At 38.8% G+C, this 23,096-nt stretch overlaps 1 protein-coding gene across 7 annotated transcripts in view; it reads right to left on the bottom strand.

Moving 5' to 3' along the window:
* The window catches only part of CNTN4 (contactin 4), a 1,026,598-nt gene that overhangs the window by 580,198 nt on the left and 423,304 nt on the right, over positions 1–23,096 (bottom strand). The window contains exon 1 of one of the 7 annotated variants that reach the window (XM_027522792.1): positions 14,111–14,194. The exons of 4 other annotated variants lie outside the window; for them this stretch is intronic. The gene's annotated coding sequence lies outside the window, so the exon portion shown is untranslated. Of the gene's footprint in view, positions 1–12,622; positions 12,983–13,758; positions 14,002–14,110; positions 14,195–23,096 lie in introns of those variants that run through there. 2 more of the 7 variants (XM_027522790.1, XM_027522791.1) reach the window with 2 other exon arrangements.

Here is a 23,096-nt window from a genome sequence, read left to right as displayed (position 1 = left end):
GAAGAACTCTTTGAATATACAGGAAACACTGAATTACATTTCTAAAATGTGTTAATTATATGGATCATGATCTAAACACTTAGTAAAGCTCTTTAATAAATATCTGGCTGAGAATTTATCCTTTCTTAAGTTTTACAATCTTTTCAACAAAGCCATACCTTCACAGTGGGTTTTTTAAATTTATAAAATGAGAATAGTTTTGATGAAAATTGAAAAAGGCAGTTATTCATATTGATATCTATGCACTCAGATGACTACCTACATATCCACCCACTACGTGAAAATTCTGGGTAGAACAAGGCTTAGAAGACCTACACTGGCCATGACATTTGCACCTCTTGGAAACAATCTCCATGCTGTTGTTTACTCTGTTGCCTTCCTGATCTGAAAACCTCTTCATACGACTCTAGATTTTATTACAGGGGTAACCTTTTGTAAGTTCAAAGCCAAGGTCATGTCCCTTCAGCTCAAATCCAGTCCCGAGGCATAAATCTTTCAGAAAAGATCCTTTCACACTTGCATCACAAAGACTCTGACACATGTCACAGGGAAGCAACTTTCATTATGTTGCAGCAATGAACGTCCCTTCATTTGATGGACTCTGAAAAATTGCTCTATCTTTCCCCATTCCCATGACAGCTGTCACCATATCACAAATGGAGAAGAGTTTAAAAAAGAAAGGCCTCTCGCTTTCCCAACAGTTGTCACCACTAGCAGCCACATAATATACAATGTTACCAAGGGGAAATAAACACTGTACAAGAATCTAGAGAATGCCTATATTGGAAAAGCCCACATTCTACTTTCTTAAATTGTAGGATTAAAGAGAAACAAACGATAGTACCATTTATAAAGTTCAGAATATTTCACATGGAGTCTATCTGTACTGTCTCCAATATATCTCTCAACTCCTATGATTCTGGACAGAGCATCTCTCCAGGCTGAAACATTCAAAATATTTCACTTCACATGTCTTTAAATAACTAACCACAAGACTCGAATGTCGGGAAAGATGTACCAGATCAATCTAGGGCAGAAGGAAAAGATATAGGCTGTAAATCAGTGTAATATAAAATGAGGCAAGAGCTTTTAACTCAACAGGCTGATAGACTTGTTGATCTAACACACTTTCTTTTCTGATTTCAAGTAATAATACAGTGAGAAAAATATGCCCAAGAAAGAATACCTTATATATAAAATTCAGTGTGGACAGAAGGAGGAGTTCAAACTGGCCTTTACTGTTATTACTCAAATGCAATGCAGACCTCCCTCCCACAACAATAAAGACATTAGCCAGGAACTGTCTATCAATTCAGAGTTTCAAGTCTCACTCCAGTTCTGCTAAATCAGAACCTGCATTTTCCCACATTGATGTTTGATAAGCATTGTCCATACCACTTTTCCACTAGTGTCACTGTCCAATGTTTGGACTCTCAGGCCACTGAAATAATTTGTTTCTCATTAGTAACAGCTATTAAGTAATATTGATGTGAGAAAAGAAATACAATGTAATACAATACCTACCATACTGTTAAATTAATTAAAAACATCAGAGTTGTCATGTGATTGCCATGCTAAAGCCTCAATATTGATGGAAGGTTAAGAGGTATTCAAAGGAACTGATAATTAAGACTAAATCATTTGTTAGTCTCTGTGAAAATGAAACAACCTTGTTAAAACTGAGTACAGAACTTTATGACATCAGTTTGATGCTGAGGCAAATTGAGGCTGATGCATATGCAAATATCTTTGCCTTAGAAGGTGGTATTCCTAGATGATGAAAAGGAAGGGCAGGTAATGTAATTCACTTTGAACTGGCCAGTGATGGATTTCATGTTTATAATAACTGCTTAGGCAGGCCACATGCATACCCTATTCTATTATGTCAGCAGAGGATTTACCTGCCTGGTAACAGTGAAATACACCCTTCAGTGCTCTGTGTTTAATTAAGGAAGCGGAGTTGGAAAACCATTGAGCCTGTAAGCTCTAAACACTATCAGGCACCCTTCTTATCACTTCCTAGGATCACACAGGTCAGGACCACTCTGTCAAAGCTCAAAGCCAACTTTCTAGGTGACTGAAGCACCAAGTACTTCTGTGCCTCTGAAAAAAAAAAATGACATTGGATGCCAATACAATTAATCACTTCAGAGTACTCAGCCCTCAGAATTAAAGACAAAGCTGTCACCTACTCAGTAAACCCCTCTAACTGGCTACTTCAAAACTTAGGTAAGCTCCCAGATCACCAAAGGGAAGTTATAAGGGAGAGAAAAGTCAATAGCCTTGGGGAAAGAATTGATAAGGCAGTCAGGCACTATACATTCTAGTACTTATTTTCATTTTACACACTGAAATGAAATAGTGCACTAAGAGCCCCTGTTCACTTAGCTGGTATAATATTTACTTCCAAATTGTTATCTTTAATACTAACAGCACTTTGCAGTTATAAAAACATCTTGATCCAAAAAGCTCAAAATGTTTCCCTACATATCAATTCAACTCTGCTTAAGACCATATGTCAGGGAGGGATGGCTGTACCAAGGGTATAAATCCGATTTAAAAAGGTTTCAAAACTAGTCAATATGATCAACTCAATTGTTCAAGGCAGGTGGAAAGGAAAACACCTAAGAAATGAGGGACTTGTTGGGCTGACAGAAGTCCAGCTCTATTCACAGAAGTGAAAAGAGGTGGAGGCCTGCCTTTGGTAATTAGGTGGCCTAATTACAAAAAGCTACTCTCAAACAAGAAGTCCGCTTCAATGATTCAGCTATTCTAGGCCAACATAATTTCGAGTTCACAAAAACATCTGGGAAATTACTGTTCCTTTATTTCATATGGAATGTATAGGAACAATTTAAATACCACAGAAGTATTTTTAGCTGGAGAAATGAGCCAACAGAGCAAAAGGAGGCACTGAAGATTCTAGAAAAGCCACCAAGGTCCCCAGCGTAGCCTATGGAACCTATGATTCCCCCTTCTTCACAGATATTGCCCAATAAAAATGGGCATTATTTGGTAAGAGCAGAGATTTTCTGCATGTTTTATTCATCATCATATCCCTACACCCTACAACAGCATGAGGTAAATAGTAGATGTTTAATAAATAATTTTAAAATGAATAAATGAACACAGGCTGGCAATCCTGAAGATGAGCCCACCTGCTGATTCTGTCAGCTGCACGGCATGCAAGAAAAATGTGAATGCCTAAACATCAAAGCACTGTGTTCCTTTATCAGATACAACTTGTAAAACGTCTGCTGTAAGACTAAATAGCACATAGGCTATGTCCTTGAGGTTAAAAACAACTGGAAATTAGGCCATCTTTTCTGATGTGATAAGACATGTCTAATCTCACATAACACAGATGTGAGAGAAGCATCTGTAGGTACTCTCTACCTGCCTGACTAGATACATCCTCTGTGACTGTCTAAGGAAAGTTAAATTTTTAAACAAGGAAATAATCAATGTATCCCTTTCAATAGTTGTATAAATCATACTTAGCAAATTTACTGCCAAGTTTAAATGCAAAAAAGTTACATGTTAGTAAAACCAGTAACTACAATTTTAGTCCATAAAACCAAACAGCTCAGATATGTGTGTGTGTTGGTTGCTCAGTTGAATCCAGCTCTTTATGACCCCATGTACCACAGCCCACCAGGCTTCTCTGACCATGGGACTCTCGAGGCAAGAATACTGGAGTGGGATGCCACGGCCCTTTCCAGGGGATCTTCCCAACCCAGGGATTAAACCCGGGACTTCTGAACTGCAGGCAGATTCTTTGTCATCTGAGCCACCTGGGAAGCCCTAGCAGACATATTTATTTATTGAATTCTGTGTGACTAATAACATCATAGTTTCATCTGTAAAACAAAGAGTTCTTAAATATAACCCCTACACAACAACAATTTGGAGACATACTAGGATCTCAACAAGCTTTGTAGGAATCCAAAAGTGCTTTGTTCTAGTCTCCCCTTAAGTTCCCGTCTACCAGTGTAGATTGTTTGTCCACGTTTCATCTTTAGGTACAAATATGCCAACTCATCGTGGAAAACCCATGTTTTCTCTCCTAGCTGTGAGAGGTCCTTCAAATAACATACTTGAGGACGTAAAGGGTTCAGTCCCTGGATCAGGAAGATCCCATTGGGAAGGGAATGTCGACCACACTGCAGTATTCTTGCCAGGAAATCCCATGGACAGAGGACCCTGGTGGGCTCTATAGTCCATGAGGTCACAAAGAGTCGGACATGACTGAGCAACTAAGTAGTAACAGCAGCAGAGGACGTACACTATATGAGTATGAATTTGACCTTTTCATACTGTTCATAGGGCTCTCAGATCATGAACTCCTTATTGCCAAATTCAGACTTAAATTGAAGACACTAGAGAAAATCACTAGACCATTCAGGTATGACCTAAGCAAATCACTTACGATTATACAGTGGAATTGACAAATAGATTCAAGAGATTAGATCTGATAGACAGAATGCCTGGGGAAGATTGGATTTTCATGGCATTGTACAGGAGGCAATGATTAAGATCATTCTCAAGAAAAAGAAATGCAAAAAGGCAAAATGGTTGTCTGAGGAGGTCTTACAAATAACTGAGAAAAGAAGAGAAACTAACAGCAAAGGAGAAAAGGAAAAATATATCAATTTGAATGCAGAACTCCAAAGAATAACAAGGAGAGATAAGAAAGCCTTCCTCAGTGATCAGTGCAAAGAAATAGAGGAAAACAATAGAATGGGAAAGACTAGAGATCCCTTCAAGGAAATTAGAGATACCAAGGGAACATTTCATGCAAAGATGGGCACAATAAAGGACAGAAATGGCATGGACCTAACAGAAGCAGAAGATATTAAGAAGTGGCAAGAGTACACAGGAGAACTATACAAAAAAGACTTTAATGACCCAGATAACCATCATGGTGTGATTACTCATCTAGAGCCAGATATCCTGGAATGTGAAGTCAAGAGGGCCTTAGGAAGCATCACTACAAACAAAGCTAGTGGAGGTGATGGAATTCCAGTTGAGCTATTTCAAATCCTAAAAGATGAATCTGTGAAAGTGCTGCACTCAATATACCAGCAAATTTGTAAAGCTCAGCAGTGGCCACAGGACTGGAAAAGGTCATTTTTCAAGCCAATGCCAAAGAAAGGCAATGCCAAAGAATGCTCAAACTATGGCATAACTGCACCCATCTCACACACTAGCAAAGTAATGCTCAAAATTCTCCAAGCGAGGCTTCAACAGTACATGAACCATGAAATTCCAGATGTTCAAGCTGGTTTTAGAAAAGGCAGAGGAACAAGAGATCAAATTGCCAACATCTGCTGGGTCATCAAAAAAGCGAGAGAGCTCCAGAAAAATATATACTTCTTCTTTACTGACTATGCCAAAGCCTTTGACTGTGTGGATCACAACAAACTGTGGAAAATTCTTCAAGATATGGGAGTATCAGACCACCTGATCTGTCTTCTGAGAAATCTGTATGCAGGTCAAGAAGTAACAGTTAGAACTGGATATGGAACAACAGACTGGTTCCAAATCAGGAAAGGAGTAAGTCAAGGTTGTGTATTGTCACCCTGCTTATTTAACTTATATGAAGAGTACATCATGAGAAATGCTGGACTGGATAAAGCACAGGCTGGAATCAAGATTGCCAGGAGAAATATCAATAACCTCAGATATGCAGATGACACCACCCCCTTATGGCAGAAAGCGAAGAAGAACTAAGGAGTCTCTTGATGAAAGTACAAGAGGAGAGTGAAAAGTTGGCTTAAAACTCAACATTCAGAAAACTAAGATCTTGGCATCTGGTCCCATCACTTCATGGCAAATAGATGGGGAAACAATGGAAACAGTGGCTGACTTTATTTTTCTGGTGCTCCAAAATCACTGCAGATGGTGACTGCAAAAGACGCTTGCTCCTTGGAAGGAAAGTTATGACCAACTTAGACAGCATATTAAAAAGCAGAGACATTAGTTTGCCAACAAATGTCCATCTAGTCAAGGCTATGGTTTTTCCAGTAGTCATGTATGGATGTGAGAGTTGGACTATAAAGAAACTGAGCGCTGAAAAATTGATGCTTTTGAACTGTGGTGTTGGAGAAGATTCTTGAGAGTCCCTTGGACTGCAAGGAGATCCAACCAGTCCATCCTAAAGGAAATCAATCCTGAATACTCATTGGAAGAACTGATGCTGAAGCTGAAACTCCAATACTTTGGCCACCTGATGCGAAGAATTGACTCATTGGAAAAGATTCTGATGCTGGGAAAGATTAAAAGCAGGAGAAGGGGATGACAGAGGATGAGGTAGTTGGATGGTATCACTGACTCAATGGACATGAGTTTGAGAAAGCTCTGGGAGTTGGCAATGGTAGTGAAGCCTGGCATGCTGCAGTCCATGGAGTTGCAAAGAGTAGGACATGACTGAGCCACTGAACTGAACTGATGTATATGACGTCCATCTCCAGTTTTGAAACAGCAAGGAAATAGAAATTTAATATTTGTGATAGGTAGCAACACTGTGGCCATAATCAAATCTGTGGATTCTCTATTTTGGGACATCTGGTCTACCTCACTCATTTATGTTTTCAGGCTGATATCTACAGACCCCTTTGTTGGGTTTTCAGGCTCTCAGTAGCATTCTAGTATTGTGGCATGAGCACAGAATCTAGAGAGCAATTCAAGAGTTACCTTCTCACGAGAGATAGAGCACCACAGGTTTTGGAAATTCCATTCTCAATTCAAATCACACTACTTACCATTTTCAATAAGCCCCCAGCCCTAGTGGAGGAAAGTCAGATTAGACAATATATAGATCATTTCCAAACTTAATATTCCCTTGTTTCATGTGGCTGTTTGTCCATTTACTAGGGTGGCCATCCTTGAAATCACAGGAAATAACCTATGACAGGGTCACCTGCATGTCCCCATGACAAATTCTGCTATAACTGTTAACCAAAAATATTTTTTAGAAAAGAGTTTATCACTGTAGTTTTGTCCTAAGCAGTTATATCTGTAAAATAATGTATTTTACTTACTACTTATTTTTTTCTTGTCCTTTAACAAATCATCAGAGGTGTCTATCTGTACCCTAAAGGTATCAAACATTCCATTAGTGGTACTTGCTTCACACTCTAGGAAAAATTCCTTTATGGAGCAAACATTTTCTAAAATAGGTATTTTAAAGGAATTACCAGAGCTTTATCCAGACTTTCAAACAGGTTAATAACTCTGCCTTTCATATAATTTTGATATCGAAAAACATCACATACAAACTCAAGGATGTTTTCCAAGGGAAATATTTTATTCCACCACTTTACATTAATATCTTGAATATTATTTACATGTTATGAAAACAATTTCATAAAAATGCCACTGTAACCAATGTATCATTCAGTCATGAAGATTGCTAAACATAAAAGATTTGCAAATATTTTAGCTTCAATGTATATATATATACACACAGGCATATGCATACGTGTCACTTAGCTGACAAACTTTTTTTCCTAATAATTTAGGTAAGAATGTTAAAAGTCATCTTTAAAGCTCTCACATCTCTTAGATGTACTTGCATGTCACAAAAAAGGTACTTCCAATAAGAAATATAATACTACAAGGGAGGTTAACAACAGCAATCAACTGAATTCCCTGGTGGATTCCTGAAGGTAAAGCTGAGGGGGAACACCAGGGAAGGATTATGTCAGTCTAAATGTGCTGGTTTTTATTTGCCCTCAGCACACAGCCAGACAGCTGGATGGGAGGAAGAGTAATACACCTTAAATTACCTGATTCACAGTTAACACACACATCATAAAGATGCCAGGGACCATGTGTGAACACATGATTTATTCTCTTCAGGGAGATGGTGCTTGTTCCCCACCCTGGGGTCGAGCATCATGACTGTGTATGAGTAACTCTACCAACCTGAAAGGTGCCACGAATGCATTGAATTCTAAGCAGCTTGGAGGCAAAGTTCTTGCAAGTGACCATGTATAATTACTGATGTAACTCATTTAGAGGCTCCTGTCCTATAGACAAGGGCATTCATCTGACTATTCCAGAGACCTAACCATACTGCTCTGGATATGATGCTTCATAGAGAAAATGTGAAGTGAAATGATTTCTAGAAGTCCTTGCATCAGTTCAGTTCAGTCACTCAGTCCTGTCCAGCTCCCCACGACCCCATGGACTGCAGCACGCCAGGCCTCCCTGTCCATCACCAACTCCCGGAGTTTACTAAAACTCATGTCCATTGAGTTGGTGATGCCATCCAACCATCTCATCCTCTGTCATCCCATTCTCCTCCTGCCTTCAATCTTTGTGCATCATACCCCACAATAGGAACTTTAAATTTACTTCTCAGCAATGGAAGTGATTTAATAAAAGCAAAATCCTGAGACCCTCCTAGTTGCCTCTCCTGGGACTCTGGAGTAATACAGATAAATGGTGTGTGGATGTGTGTTGGGGGATCAGAAACTCAAAAATTAATAGAAGTATGAAGACAATCCACTAGTAGCCTTTATGGACAGTTACACAATTTTTATGAATACTTGTCTACCAAAACCTACCACAGGAAACATGATACACATACACCCTATTCCAGAAGTCCTCACTAAATAAGACAATGCACCACTGATGTGAAGATACACACTTCATTTAAGGGAATTACATTTTTATAATTTGTTTGAGCAGTGAAAAACCAAAGGCGTTCCTTTTTATCTGTATCGCCTCTTTAATTTAAATTTCTTCATTGTTTTCACAGTCCCTAAGCAATACCTATGACAATTACTGGATGTAGTCCCAGTGCCTGGACATTTAGTATTTTTCATTCACTCATACAGTTTCCCTTTTGTAGCATGAAGCTGCACCACTTTCAACCACAATACCTTTGTTCCTCTACTTACTTGTTTACATATTTTTTTTTCAGGGCACTCAGATTTCTATTCTTTGATATAGGGTTTCCTTCTGGCGAACCTTAAATCTGCCTCCTCGAGTCCCTTTTGCCAAAGGCCTGGCACAGTCCTCTTCTCTAAAATCTGTCATAACCTCAGAATCTATAGCTCTACATTTTATATCTAACCATAGAAATACTTTATTCCCGTGCAGCTCCTTCTGATGAGCTCCTTTCAGTATTAAATCATCCTGGTCCTTCCTTGAAACAACTGAGAAATTTCATGCTAATATGCAGAAGGACTCTCATTTCTATACTGGAATACAGACGAATACGGGAAACCATGAACAAAACATTCCGCCACGTCCGAGACTGATTTACAGCTTTACCTTTTTAACTACACTACGTAAAACAGTCTGATAAACTACTGGAGCTATTACTAAGTGATATTGAATTGAACATCTCAAGTCATCAGATCCACTGGTTTAAAACCCAAAGTGGTGACCCCAAAGCTGCCTGGTAACTTTATAATCAGGGGTTTGAGAGCCACAAATTATCAGACATATTTGTCACCATAATAGTTGTTGCATAGAAATAGTACTGAAGTACAAAATCATTTTGGTCATGGAAGGATGCAACTATAAAACTGAGGAATTATTCCACATTACTGATTCTAATGACTACAGGGCCTGCTGCCTAAAAAGTCGGGATATCTACCCAATTTTATGAGATTTGGAAAATTAATTTTATATTCTGCATGGATCACATCAAATATAGTCTACAAGTTCAATAAGGAATAATATTAATATTCAAAATAAGCCACATGGATAGATTTCCTAAAAGTTAACATTCCAACTTGCATTTAAAAGCCGTCATAACACTACCCTGCTCAGGCATAAGCAGTAAAGCCCATCCAGGCTATTAATGTCATCAAATGGACACTTATCATCCATCTCAGAGTATACACACTGGATGTTAAAAATATATATAAACGCTGTCAACTGTTAAGTAGAATATTAGCCTGCAATTATTTTGTGCCATTTCAGCTAATAAGTCAATGTGCATTTTAATTTCACTTAAAAGTGACAGAAACAAAAAGCACTACTATTCTTGTATTATAAATATCAATTCTGAAATTAATTTTGTTTCTACCAGGACATGTAGTGAAGATACTTAAAACACAATTCACTCACAATTTGGTTTGAGTACCTCGAGAAGTCCCAGAGTCATTAGTAGTGGGTTCAAAAAATTCATCATTTGTCAGTTTTAACTTAGAGTCTTATCTACTAATGAACAGTCTGAGATTACAATAAACATAGAATGAATAAAATTTTTCCATGCTGTTTTTTTTCTTTTAACTCTCTTGGGTGTCACAAAGTTGCTTGCATGATGATGCTGTCAAGTATATATTTCTTAATAAAATCATTTCTGGTTTTCATTTCCTGTACTGTCTAAAAAGACTATCATTTCCTATGGAAAAAGAAAATCCTTGGGTGAACTTCTTTTCCTTCTTAAAAGTCAAGTTCTTTAATATCCTCCAAACCTGAAGCTGATTCTCTGTTGTGACATTTTGTTTTTATTTTTAAATTAAATGTTGTCAGCTGAATAAATCAGGATGAATCTGCTTAGTTACCTTCAATTTAGAAAATAAGATAAACTATTCTCTCACTTTAAAAATTAATAAGGACAATCTACACACACACATATGAATATCCATAACTTTCACTGTGCTTTTTCCACACATATGCCTAGGACTAAATAAACACAATATACAACAGAGAACTGTATCAGTGTATCATTTATATCTAAATGACCTCTCATAAGAAAAGGTGACAGACAAACAGGTTATACAAAAAAACAGACAATCCTAACTCTTTCTGTTTGACTTTAGAATAACTCACTAATGAAAAAATGGAGTGAGGCAGGGAAAAAGGGAGGCGGGGTAAAAGGGAACCAGGGATAGGGCAGAAAGAGAGATAGTAAAAAGAAGGAAGGAAGGAAGGGAAGAAAGAAGGAAGGGAGGGTGGGAAGAACAAAAGAAGAAAGGAAGCAGAAGGGGAGAAAAGGAAGAAGAAAAAAAGAATCCAACTTGTTTTGAATGACAATTATATTGCATTTTGCCCAGTCCTGAGGTAATCTGAACAGCTATCAGGAGTCAGTAAGAGGCTAGGATGAGATGTCATGAGATCACAGATTTTTCTCATCTAGAAAGTATCTAAAAAATCAGACCACTTTACAGGGGATACTGAATCACAGAGAGATGAAGCAGCCTGTTAGTTTGCACAGCAACTTAAAAAGGGTTCACATAAGCTTCCACTGGCCCAGGTGATACCCTATAGAATGGACACTCTGATAATGCAGAGTTGAGGGTTAACATTTAAAATCCAAAACCCAAAATCCTAAAACCCAAATTTTTAGGTTTTTAAATTCATAGTTTTCCATTCAACCATATTCACTTTTGAATGTCTGGGGGAAAAGTTTACAGAACTTCCTGCCCCAATTCACATTTCTGGGCACAATCCATCAAGCAGGGCTGGGCTGCAGTTTGTGTGTGAAGAGGACCTACTGACAAACGCTACTGAGGGCTACGTGCTTAGTCCAGCAGCTTCGGGACAGATATGACAGTGAGGCAAGGGCCCCAAGCACAGATGCCAGGAGGCTTCTCTCCCTGATGCTGTGCCCCTTCCCACAGGATTCTTTACTTTGTTCAATCCCAGCACCTTCTGGAGGCTGAGGGAGTCCTGAACTGCGAGCAGCACAGAAACCGTCTACAGGGCTTATTGGGTGGATCTGGATGCATGCTTGCAACACATAGAGACATATGCTACTTTTACATACAAAATGCAAGATGTTTATCTTTTATACCATTTAAAATTTATATTGAAGGCCAATCAAATCACCATGACTTTAAAAGTTCCTCTTACTGGTATAAGAGGGACTTATACCAGGTATATGTAACACCCATCTGGTCTTCCCATCTGTCAAATGACCAGACCCTAAACTAACCCCTGAAGCATCCAATCACCTTTTCTACAGATTAAGCACAACTTGGGGGTGTCCCAATTTTTAGTAAATAGTAAAAAATATTTCTAAAGTATTAGGAGCACACTGTAAATCTAGCAAATGTCTCTTGGCTCTTTGAGGTGACCAGCCTCCAAAAAAAAAATTAACATCACAGGAGTTGAAATTTCTAAATGTTTGAATAGAAAAATAGAAGTCAAACTTCACTACTTCAGAAAAGTACTTCCCTACAAAAGGTAAAAGTTACATACATATGTACATACATATATATTAATATGTATGTTTATATACACACACATACACCACATGCTCACACACACACACACACACACACACACATACATATAAGAATTCAAGAGTCACACACACAAAACCAAAATTCAAAGGAAAACACGTACTAAATTATTTAGGCTAAACAAGCAACTACAAAAATCATTGGACCTTAACTACCTCTATTTCTGTGTCTGTCATCATTTTAAATAAGTACATACCTTCAAGAGATTATGTACTTGCACCAGTTAGAGTAACATAAACTATTATTAAAAATATAGCTGAGGCTTCCCCAGGAACCATCACTTGCAGAAGTCATCAGTTCAGTTTGGGAAGAAGGCATGAGGCTGATCTTTTGTTTAGCAGAAATATAACCATCAAATTCACCTGCCATTATTTCAGGTTTCCGTATTTCAGACCCTTAAACACACTTACTTTTTCTCAGAGAACAGACTTCTCCTTGAGCACAACCCTGGGACTGCTGGCTACCCAGAGGCACCACGGCTTTTCTCCTCCTGCTTCGTCTTGCCAGATGGTAAGTGTTCATTACTGGTTTGTTACCTTTTCCTCTCCAAACCTCAGGCTCTGAAAATGCCAGCGCTCATGTACACAACCAGCTATTTTGAGTCTTCTCTCCCCTTGCATCATTCCCCTCAACCAAATCTAATGAGAAGATCCTCTGTCCTTACCAGTGAGACACTTTCATACTTCACAGCCTGTGGTTTCTCTCTACTTTGAGACTTACTGCCTATTCAGAAAAAGTGTGTTTGCACTCCGGAAACTGCATGAACCTCTGGCTGCATGGACTCAAGCTCAATGAGGGCATTTCAATTCCCCTTTGCAGGTAGGAATGATTTGAAGTTCACTTTGGTCCATCTCAGCTCTGGCAATTGGTTCAAGTGGTTAAAGCCTCTTATATTCAAATTCTATTCTTACAGCAGCTCGATTGTTCTACCTTTAACCCAGGAAAAAGAATGTGGTTTATATTTAGGTTAGGGGAAATCCAGACAAGAAATCCATATATCCTTTTCCATAGTGATAACAATCTTTAATTTCACTAAGGCATTGATCATCTGAAAGACATCATGCAAACATTATTAACAATATTAATTTCTAATATCATTTTTATGATCAATTCAATCTTGCATGGATAACAAGTGCTAATCTGATAGACTGCATTTGGAGACATATGAAGGATAAATGAACCTGGAGCTGAACTGGTATTTTTTGCTTTTTAAAATTCACGTCTCTTCATAAAAAGTAGTGTATTCAAAAGCAAAAATGGGCTAGACAAACTTATTTTTAAACACCTTCCCACAGAATGAAAAATGGAGATACATAGCTCATATTTGCAAATATTCCTACTCGTCACTCCCATCTCTGGCAAAGTTTCTAAAAAGCATGCAACTGAAAAACAAGAGAAACTTTCCTGTTTCTGCATTCCTTAGTGGCAGCAGAGAGCCACAAAATAAACTATCTTACATAAATTCTGGAAATACAGACACATGCTTCTTTTACACAGACACCCAAGTAAGATGATCTCTTTACATATAGACACGACTTCTACTTACATTTTTCTCACAATGGCCAGAGATACAGAAGAAGATAAATATATGCTTGAAGCATCCTGAGCACCACAGAAAATATGCCCATGCTTCCTAATTCCAAACAAAGCCAATAATTTTTAACTTCTATGAAAGCATTCTGAAAGGTCTCTTATTTCCTCATATGAATCAATTACAAAAGAGATCTGACAGAAACAGCAAGCTCTAAACAGATTACACTCTGCCTCACCAGCTTGATTCAACAAAGAGCGATGGAACAGAAAATCAAATGCAGCTTGCAAAGTCACATTCACATGGAGCTATAGAGAGGAAGAGGGGAAAAAAAAAAAAAAAAAAAAAAAAAAACCTTGGTACTTACAGACTGCAAAGTAAAATGTCCCAGTTTCGCTTTACACGTTACAGCAAATCAAACAGAGATTTCAGCTCTCAGCAAGTCCCTGCTTCCACTACACTGATCATCCACGCAGAACAGGGCCTTATGGATTGCTTAGGCAGCTGGGAGATAATGGGACCATATTCTCAGCTGGGACTAGAGATGCTGAACCGCTCTCCGCTGCGCGCTGCATGGCTCTCGGCCAGCATTAATCAAGGAGGACCCAGCTTCGTGGCTGTGTTCCCCAAAGGATCGACATAATTAGCGCATGAATCAAAGACGCACACTGGGAGAATCACGCACATTTCTAGCTGGCTCTGCTCACATCGAACCTGATTAGGAAATCAACTTGGTTCCCCGATCAAATGTGTTCAACCTTTCGAGGATACACAGCTGTTTATAGATTTCAAGGGAGGGGCAGCAGAGATTAAGGCTTCCTTCCCAATGGGAAATTTATGTAATTCCTCATCTACAGAATATAATGACACTGGTTATTTGGTACATATGGTGGGTTTGCCCTGTGATGTGGTTTGTCTGTTCGGGTTTTTTTTTTTTACAATTCTCAGGAAACTGCATCATTTCCCCTCTGGATCTTATGGGACACGCGTGTGTATATTCTTTGCAGATCTAGACTTTGGGGAGACTGACTGGACTAAAGATAGTCCGGGGACATTTTCTGTCTGCAAATACATGATTCTTCTCACACCTGGAAGTCCAGGGCTTTCAAAGCAGAGGGTTTGGCATAGAACTTAGGACCTCAAATAATCAAAAAGGAAGTGGTGATGCTGATTCCGCTTGTGTATCTGGAATAATAGTCTTCTTTACTCTGTCTGCATGGTGATGCAGTTCGGAGTTGCGAACTAGTAGCCTATGGACATGCTTGGTTTGGCAAGAGAGAGATTTTAGAATTTGAATGTGAACATTTTTAAACAGAACATGTGTTCTGCACTTTACCAAGAGGGTGCCAACTCCTGCTTTTGCTCATATACGCTACCTGCCAGGCCCCGAAGACATTTGCTTATGTAAATTTGACCTTACTTAAGCAAGCATGGGTTAGGGATGTAAAATATTCTCTTTCAGAGAAAGGAGACTTGGCTTTTGTGTCACTCATCAAAGGCTGTGATTAAGGCACCTATGTTATAATTTAAGATTCCAACATACACAAATAGGCCTATGTGATAAAAGGCGGGGCAGAAATTAGGCAGAAAGAAAATCTGAGTTCTAATGCTCACAGTGCTACAAAAATGAGATGATCTACAATATTACTATACATCTCTGAGCCCTGTTTTTCTTATCTGTACAATAGGGCCTTGGTCCAGATCTCTGAGGACTCTCACAGATAAGACAGTCTACTATTGTTCTGAGAGCTAGAAAGTAGGTCTCTGTTAGAAAAGTGCTTACATTTCATAGCAGTGACTTGAGTAATGGGAAGAGAATGTAAGTGTGATGCCTTTTTCTTTTTTGGTCACATTACACTTCAGTGGGATCCTAGTTCCGCCACCAGGAATCGAACCCATGCCCCCTTCATTGAAAGTGTGAAGTCTTAACCACTGGATGCCCAGGGAAGTCCCAGCTATGCTTTTTTTAAAAAAAGCTGTCCTAAATTGGGAGGTCTTGTTACCTTTGAGGGTCCCATGAGAAAATGGCTAATATGCAGCTGTTTAAAGAACTGGAAGCAGCATCATTGATCAGTAAATGTGAGTAAATTATAAATGTATAAAAGGAAAAATAAAAGGTTGGCCAGAAGATGGTTTTGGCTATTTCTATACAAACTCTGTCTGCCTGAGAGTAAAACATCTGGATGAAGAGCCACAAGTCTGGTCAAAATTTTCTTTCATCACTACTTTGATTTGTGGGGAAAGAGACTTCTTCGATTTAAATGAGATTGTTCTATCCTACTTTTTTACACTCCTACTATCCAAAGTAAATAAAGAAAGAGCTTCTCTTCATGTTGTCAGTCATGTCATCTATGTGGAAAAATGTGTATCATCAAGGTCAAGACAATTCATGCTGCCCTAGGGTTTTTGATATTGGCATCAGGGAATCACAGAAAAATGGATCTATACTTTTATGATGCTTTACTGAATAACTAGAAAAATAACTCACCCAAGGAGTTTCCTAGGTGGCTCAGTGGTAAAGAATCCACCTGCCAATGCAAGAGGTACAGGAGCAGCTGGTTTGATCCCTGGGTCAGGAAGATTCCCTGGAGGAAGAAATGGCAACCCACTCCAGCATTCTTGCCTGAAGAGTACCATGGACAGAGGATCCTGGTGGGCTATAGTCCATGGGATTGCAGAGAGTTGTATACACCTGAGTGACTGAGCACTCACGCATGCAATTCACCCAAAGAATACTTGATTTTGCAAAAGATGCATCTACCAGATATTTCTATATCCATTTCCAACTCACTTATTCCAAAGTAGATACAAGGCCTCAAGTAGACATACTATCAATAATTAATAGTAACAATATACACACTGAGGGATGATGAAACAGTATTAAACTTAAGAAAGTTCACTAAACTTTTGAGTAGTTTTATATTGGTTCAATACATTTGTTTCTGTGACTATTGTCAATCCAGTTTCTTTAAAGTAACTATTTTTTAAACATTCCCATGGGTATTTTTGCGATTTGGCATAACTCCTAAAATGACTGGCACAAATCTCATGTTTGTTATTTTTATCTGGCTCATCATTATTGAGACTTTAGCACATCTACTTCATGCAGCTCATGTGAGGTGCTGACAAAAGTAGGTTAATTAAATAGCAATTGTGCATCTCAGTTATATTAACAAACATATTGCTGAAGCAAATGAAAAGAGGAGCAAATTAAAATACTAACATGTTTATTCAGTGGTACAGTCGAAATAGTTTAATTGGTTTTAAGTTCTATTCAGTCCCTCTTTGCCTGGTAATTACTTTGATTCATCTTTGATTATGGTATGCAATAGATTCACTTTGACATCATGTGATTTGCACTTGTTTCTAATGGTAGGTGATAATTACTAACTAAAAATTTCTAACTTCCATCAATTCTTCATACATTTCTCCCCTGAGACATACCATTTAAAATATGAAGTGGTTTATAGTAAAAACCTACATTTGGGTAATGTTTTTTTTTTTTCTTTTAAGGTCAAATCCAACATTAATGTCAAAATAAATATAGCAATAGAAGGAGAAAAAGACCAAAGTGTTTAGTAACTATAAACAGAAGAGACTATCTTCATAAATACAGTAGGACCTGATATATTAACCCAGAATATATTTTGGAAGCCAAAAACATACAATGATTGTTTTACACTTTAGGTGGAAATTATTTAAAAAGTGCATCTCTCTGGAACTATCTACATTTTTAAAAACACTCTTGGCAAGGCTAATAAGAACCTAGGGAATGGGGCTCCTGAGGTCTCTTTCTGGCCACAACACAAGATTCAGCAAGTTAAATACAGTTCTGAGCTTCAGAAAATCTAGGGGAAAAATGAAAGTTATGGCAGTAATTTTCCAACAAGTTGAGGCTTAATCAATATTTTGTAATGCTTTGGAATCTTCAGCAGTAAGTCACTTGATGTGCATATAGCTACTCACCACTTCTTTTAGAAAGTATTCATACTTCCTATTCCTTGCCTCTCTCACTAAAAGAGCCAAAAGTTGAGATAACTGTGACATTTTTCCAGCTGAGAACAAAATTTCAAAGGAATGGATGGTTCAGAAATCACTGCCCAGGGCACCCACTGCAGTGCTAATCTAAGCAGCCTGACTGGACTTTCTTTTCTAACTGAAAGAGAAGGAGCCAGTAAGAAATTAATCAAGAAACAAGCCTCAAGTATGGATCCACACAAGAAAGTGTGTGGCCATATTCATTTTTCCAGAAAGTCATCAGACTCTTTTAACAAGGACACGCCAAGACTGGGATCACAAACTTCAAACAATCTGCAGAGAAAATCGCCCGTTTTTAAAGCTATGTCACAATGACATCAAGTTCACCTACAAGTTAGATAAATAAAGCAGTATGCCTCAATATTTATCTACCACTAGCTACTCAGACGGAGAAGGCAATGGCACCCTACTCCAGTACTCTTGCCTGGAAAATCCCATGGATGGAGGAGCCTGGTAGGCTGTAGTCCATGGGGTTGCGAAGAGTCGGACACGACTGAGCGACTTCACTTTCACTTTTTACTTTCATGCATTGGAAAAGGAAATGGCAACCCACTCCAGTCTTCTTGCCTGGATAATCCCAGGGTCGCGGGAGCCTGATGGGCTGCCGTCTATGGGGTCTCGAAGAGTCGGACACGACTGAAGTGACTTAGCAGCAGCAGCAGCAGCAGCTACTCAGAAATTTGGAGCTATCGTTAACAAAAATTATCTATTAATTTAAAGTGTGCATGCATGTGCCTGTGTGTCTACATGTGTGTGAAGAGAGAGAGAAGGAAAAGAAGAGAGACAAATTGTAGACAAATGGTTTTGCAAATGGTATTTCTTATCTAAATGCTTTTGCCAATGGTATTTCTCATTTGCTTTTAAGGGCAGACTTGATTCATCGTTATTACACTGGCCAAAGAATACATGTCAATTTTATTACCATCTGAGAACAAAAATTCTTTCCCTCAGAAGATTCCGATTTTTCTTCCAACAAAAAAACAGTAAGTTTTAAAAGATTAGTTTTTGACTGTCACACCTCGGGGCGGGGGTGGGGGGAGAGGCGGTGAGGCACAAGTGGGATCTGACGGATAGAGGCCAGGGATACTGCTAAATAGGCTGCAATGCCCAGGACAGTCCCTCCTTCAAAATTATCTGTCCCCATCTGTCAACAGTGCCACATCTGTGAAATGCTGACCCAAAGGAATCTTGATGAAGTCCTCATACTTAGGAATTGAGAGCTAAGATTAAAAACTGACGAAGTTTAACTGGTGGTGGTCTAAATATAGCAGCAGTAGCAAATGGACTGCTTTGCCTTGAAAGTTACTTTAGACTTTACAGTATGCTTTCACAAAAATTACAAGATTCAGTCCAACAAGTAAGTCCAAAAGCTGAGAAAATACTGTAATTCCAAGCCTGTTAGTGCAAACAAATGTGGGCCTTAGAACAAATGGCTGGTGGCAGAATGACTACGTAAAAAAGTCAAGTCAGAACAAGTACCAAATCTGGCCCTCTGCTCCCTCCTCCTCCTTCTCTCAAAACCAAACAGAACTGAGAACAAACCTCAGTCCAGCTCCGTACCTTCTCCCAGTCCACCAGCATGGAAACCAATGAACACATGTCGAAGAAAACGGATGGCCATGTAATCCCATGCATATTTTTTTCTTTATAATTTTCCCTAAACAGATGGATATCCTTTCTTATGTTCTCATTTCAGGAATGTGATCTTACTCCTGAAATAGATACAGTTTTAATAGACAGTTGGGATTAAAAGTCTTCCCTGGTGGCTCAGACAGTAAAGAATCTGCCTGCAATGTGGGAAGACCTGGGTTTGATCCCTGGGTCGGGAAGATCTCCTAGAGGAGGAAATGCAATCAACTCCAGTATTCTTGCCTGGGAAAACCCATGGACAGAGAAGCCTCACAGGCTACAGTCCATGGGGGTTGCAAAGAGTTGGACACAACTGAGCGACAAACATGGCACCCCACTCCAGCACTCTTGCCTGGAAAATCCCATGGACGGAGGAGCCTGGTGGGCTGCAGTCGATGGGGTCACTAAGAGTCGGACACGACTGAGCGACTTCACTTTCACTTTTCACTTTCATGCATTGGAGAAGGAAATGGCAACCCACTCCAGTGTTCTTGCCTGGAGAATCCCAGGGACGGGGGAGCCTGGTGGGCTGCCGTCTCTGGGGTCGCACAGAGTCGGACTCGACTGAAGCGACTTAGCAGCAGCAGCAGCAGCGGAGCAACAAACATTATTTCATTTGGGATTAAATACAGATATGTTTCAATGCATGGACTTCCCTTAGGAATTCAGTTGTTAGACCTCTTTTGTTTACTCATTCAACAACACTTTATTATGCACCTACTAAGTCCACTGTCCATTTAAATTATGGGGGAGAAAAATCGTCTCTCTCAGTATCTGCTTTCCTTACAAACTCCATGTATTTATAGTGTATATCCTACATCATCCCAGCTGGCTCAGAAAAAGTTTACTGCACTTCTCATCATCCACTAAGGTCATTATTATTTATAATCAGCTTTATCACTAATGTAGTGCCCCGTGGACTCCAGATCTACTTCTGAGCTCTTTGGTCGGCTCCAGGGAGAGTAGGCGCTAGGGAGATGGCAGGAGCTTTTCATTTCACTCTTTGGCATCCCTTCTATCAACTGCAAAAAGCCTTGTTCAGGCTTTCACATGAGGGGAGTCACAGCTCACCTTTGTTTCTTAAACAGAAACTGTCTCCCCCTAGATCTGATGCAGATGAAACAAGACGAGCAAAGGGTACCCAGAGGATGGAAACTGAGAGAAACAGAACCAAATCCAGAAAGGCCTATACATGGTTAGATTACCAGTGTTACTTTAGGAAAGAAGTGAGTGTCTGATTAGAATGGGCTAAAATTTTCTTATATTTTATGGATCAAAAAAGAGGAATACGATGCCTGGTTTCTTTCCTACCTGCATTGAGAAAATGGATTAAAGTTTTTATTTGTTTTTCCAAAATGGACTGATTCCAGATAGAGAGGAACAGACAATTGTAGAATACATGGAAATCAAAGATTAAGGCAGAGTTCAAGATTCTCTTGAGCGATTTTAAAAGCTCTTTTCAGAGAAACCTCTGTCTAAATTTATACCCTCCTATGCTCTGCATCTATATGATGTAGAAACACTACTAGCAAATGACAAATGTAGGGAAATCAACCTTTAATTCTAGAAATCTAAAGTTTATATAATCTACATGATACAGTCACATAATCATATATAACTCTAAAGTATACACCTGTTCTATTCTAAGTGGTATATTTGAGACTTTTAAAATTTAAGACAGTTTTTAATTTATTTTTTTAGGGGAGATTTATTCGGAGCACTGAATAATACAGCAGAAGGATGACTTCTGTCCAGAGACACTTTAAGTTTTCTGCCATGGACCATCATAATTTTGAGTGTTTGTCAGAAACTGCTATGCAATTTACATGAATTGTTTACTCTTCATCACAACCCTATGAGTTAGGTGTCTTTACCATTCCTGTTTCATAGATGAAGACACTGAGAACCAGAGATATGAGCAAGCTGTCCAAGAGCCCTAGCTCACAAATGGCAGATACGGGTTTTTCTTAAACTTTATTATGCAGAACATTTATTTTTCACTGTTGGCAATTTCTTTTCCTTTTCTGATCATGTTCATAATGGAAAATGTTCTTAAGTTTGTTTGTCTACAATAAGCCAGTGGTTCTAAAGTTTGACATTTTAAAACAAGTTGATACAAAATAAAGGAAATGTATTAAATCTTAAAATTGATGGGTAGGGTTGATCTAAAATAACATATAACATGTAATAACTTTAGATAAGATAATGGAGCACTAATTTCAACTTGATCATCTGGACTTCCTTCTCCTCCTCCCCTTTTTTTGAATAATTTCAGACTTAGAAGAAAGTTGGAAGAATGATACATTGAATACCCATATATTTTTGACTTAGAACTAAGGTGAACATTTTCATGACTGCTTTATGCTTTTACTCTTTCTTCTCTCTCCTTTCCTTCTTCCTTCTCTCTGTTATATTCATTTCTCTCTGAGTCATTTGAAAGTAGCAGACATCCTAAAACTTAACCCTTATGCCACTTTAAGAAATCACCACATATTTTTTTGAAGCTTTACTAGTTACTGTTGACTTTAAAAACATAAAATATTTAATGTATATAATATCATGTTTTTGTTGTTCAGTTGCTAAGTCGTGTCTGTCTCTGTGACCCCTGGACTGTAGCATGCCAGGCTCCTCTGTCCATGGGAATTTTCCAGGTAAGAATACCAGAGTGGGCTGCCATTTCCTTCTCCAGATCTTCCGAACCCAGGGATCGAACCTGCATCTCCTGCACTGGCAGGCAGGCTCTTTATCACTGAGCGACCTGGGAAAGTAGGTGATACTGATTTCTCAGTGCGCTGCATTTGGAGGGAGGGATTGTCAGTTTACCCTGTTATTGGTGGCATTAAGCTTGATCACCAGATTTCTCTATTATAAATGTAAAGGTATCATTTTACTTTTGTAATTAGTAAGTAACATTTGGAAAATACTTTGAGACTTTATGTCATTTTCTCTAAAAGTTTTTCACCTACTTATTTTGGCAAACCTTGATGAATCTTCACTGAATCAATTTTTGTAATCATGGTTACAGAAGACGTGGATTCTCCAACCTCAATAATTTCCCATCTCTGGTCTTAGAAGATCGCAACCTACTCAGTCTACGCTCTCACATACATCAGAGTGGTGGCAACAAATGCCATTCAGAAGCACCAAGTCTCTGCAGTTTTCTCAGAAACAGAGGCCAATGATAATCATCAAGTTCCTCATGAAAATTTGTTAGCAGCTCCAGAACAGCAAAGGTTGGAAGAAAAATATAAAATTAACCATTTGGGGGGACTTCACTGGTGATCCAGTGTCTAAGACTGCACTCCCAATGCAGGGGCCCAGGTTTGGTCCCTGGTCAGGGAACGAGATCCCACGTGCTGCAACTCAAAGATCCCACATGCCACAACGGAGATCAAAGATCCTGCATGCTGCAACCAAGACCAGGCCCAGCCAAATAAAGAAATAAACACTTTTAAAAATAAAACTAACCATTTTTTTCAAGGGGAAGATGGAACTTTTCAGGATAAACCTGCTATAATTCCTCAAAGTGATGTCTTAGGTTGAATAATGAGACATTCCCCTTCATATCTATAAATGCTAAAAATATCAATGCTACACTTATCAGATTAGGGTCACTTTCAGCTTCTGCAGAAGGCACTCTATATTAAGAAGCCAAAGAGTTCCTTTCAGACATTTTAAATTGTGCC

This window comes from Bos indicus x Bos taurus, chromosome 22 (genome assembly GCF_003369695.1).
Source record: "Bos indicus x Bos taurus breed Angus x Brahman F1 hybrid chromosome 22, Bos_hybrid_MaternalHap_v2.0, whole genome shotgun sequence".
NCBI classification, from domain to species: domain Eukaryota; kingdom Metazoa; phylum Chordata; class Mammalia; order Artiodactyla; family Bovidae; genus Bos; species Bos indicus x Bos taurus.
This window is presented reverse-complemented; position numbering and strand designations above follow the sequence as displayed.